Genomic DNA, 2,500 nt, shown 5'->3' on the forward strand with positions numbered 1-2,500 from the left:
CCTTTCACCTGCCTCCTTCCTCGGCCACGTGTGAGAAGAAAGGGAATTGTTTTCGAGTGCGTGTTGGGGGAAAAGGAAGGGAGGGGGAGAGGGGAAAGGGGAGAGGTGGAGGATTGGGAGGAAGGAAAGGGAGGGGGAGAGGGAAGGGAAGGGTGGAGGGGCAGGGAAAGGCGAGGGCAGGGAGAGGTGGAGGATTGGAAGAAGGGGAGAGAGAAGGGAAGGAGGAATGCAGGAAAGAAAGAGGGAAGGGGGAGGGCGCGGGAGAGGTGGAGGATTGGGAGAAAGGGGAGAGGGAAGGGGGAAGATTGGAGGAAGGGGAGAGGGAAGGGGGAAGATTGGAGGAAGGGGAGAGAGAAAAGAAAGGAGTAGGAGGAAGGGGAGAGGGAAGGATTGAGAGGAGGGAGAAGGGAAGGGGGAAGATTGGAGGAAGGGGAGAGAGAAAGGAAGGGAGTAGGGGGAGGGGTAAGGATTGGAGGAAGGGTAGAGGGAAGGATTGGGAGAAAGGAGAAGTAAAGGAGGAAGATTGGAGGAAGGGGAGAGGGAAGGGAAAAGAGGAGTGGAACGAAGGAGGAAGGGAGGAAGGGGAGGGAGAACGATAAGGAGGAGAGGAAGGGGGGAAGGGGGGGGGTGAGCTAGCCGACGTCGAAGGCAGCCATTAGCGTTTTCTCGCTCAAGTCCCTCTTAGCGGTTTTCATGCGGGGGGAAAATTGCAGGAAAAAAAGAAAGAAAGAGGGCAGTGTTTTGCGTTTTTTCCAATAATGTTTTTTTTATGCATTTCTCTTTCTTTGCGTTTCTTTTGGTTTCAATAAACCCATCGGAAGTCCATTAGCCATTGCAGAGGCGAATTTTTTTTTTTTCTATCTATCTATTTATTTACTTTGTGTTTAGTCTTTATGATATCTTTCGCTTCTTTTTCTTTTTCCTTTTTCTTTTTATTTTATTATCTATTTACCTTTTTTCCTTTTATATTTTTATCATTTATTTTGATTTCTTTTTCTTTTTCTTGGTTATTAGTTTCTATTATTGTGACGTCATTATTAGTGTAACATCATTTTGGTAATCAGGATTTTATACTAATTAGAAAAGGAATAATGATGATGATATAAATGATAGTACTATTATTCATACAAATTCAAGAACTACTGCTAATGATGATATTATTGATAGCAGTGACGATATCAATAGTAATAGTTATAGAAATGATAATCATAATGATTATGATATAGATAACGATAACGATAACGATAATAATGATAAAAGTATCAGTAGTAGTGATAATAATAATTATAATTATAACTATAGGAATAATAATGATAATAAAGATAATGATAATAATACTGCTAACAATGATAGTGAGAGGATGATGATAATGATGAAGCTGATTATGATGATGATGATAATGAAGATTATGATGATGATAATTATGATGATGATGATAATAATGATGGTGATGATGATGATTATAATAATAATAATAATAATAATAATAATAATAATAATAATAATAATAATAATAATAATAATAATAATAATAATAATAATAATAGTAATAATAATAATAACAATAACAATAATAACAACAACAATCACAATGATAAAAAAGATAAATATATAAAACCTCCAAAGACCTCAGAAAAATAAGTCTCTCTCCTTCCTTTTTTATCCTTCATGAGCAAAGCTTCGAACCGCTTCCCCGGCTCCTCCATCACCATCACCTGCTATTATCCCGACCCGAGCTCTCTCTCTCTCTCAAAATTATTCTAAGTCACACACATTGACCACCTAATCGCGCATAATCTTTAGGCGATGATTGATGTGTCGATTAGGGGAATCGGGAGACTTCTTCAAGAACACGGTTTGATAAGATAGGACAGGTGAGTATTTTTTTTTTTTTTTTACTTTTTTTTATTTTTTTTTTTTTTTACCTGTAACTGCTGATCACGAGATTTAATGAGGCTAATCAGCTTTGATGGGGTGGAATGTTGTCTCTATTTTATTCTCTTTTAATAATTTGTCTCTTTTTCTTTCTCTCTTTATCATTTGTTGGGCTGGATGCTTTTTCTCTCTATTTTTCTGTGTTTTTCTTTTTTTCCTTTTCTTTCTTTCTTTTCTTCTCTGCCTCTCTCTATCTCTCTCTGTGTCTGTCTGTCTCTTTCTCTCTCTGTCTGTCTGTGTGTCTGTCTGTCTGTCTCTCTCTCTCTCTCTCTCTCTCTCTCTTTCTCACTCACTCTCTCTCTCTATCTATCTATATCTATCTCTTCATCTGTCCCTCCATCCCTCCCTCCCTCCCCCTCTCTCCCTCCCTTTCTCACCACAAACAAACACAAAATCTCTTTTTTCTCCCCCTCCCCCCCTCCCTCCCTCCCTCCCTCCCTCCCTGCCACTCCCATTAAGCTAAAACACTGTAGTTGGAGGCCCCTTGTACTGTGCATTTGGCCCCACATTTTTCCTGCCCACAAGAGCACTCACTGGCAATACGTGCAGTCTGAAATAAGCATTT

General features: G+C 39.3%; 1 protein-coding gene across 1 annotated transcript in view; it reads right to left on the reverse strand.

Moving 5' to 3' along the window:
- The window catches only part of LOC113829220 (uncharacterized), a 265,393-nt gene that overhangs the window by 3,570 nt on the left and 259,323 nt on the right, over positions 1-2,500 (reverse strand). The gene's annotated exons all lie outside the window — the stretch shown is intronic.

The sequence above is a fragment of the Penaeus vannamei genome, chromosome 31, assembly GCF_042767895.1.
Source record: "Penaeus vannamei isolate JL-2024 chromosome 31, ASM4276789v1, whole genome shotgun sequence".
Lineage (NCBI taxonomy): Eukaryota > Metazoa > Arthropoda > Malacostraca > Decapoda > Penaeidae > Penaeus > Penaeus vannamei.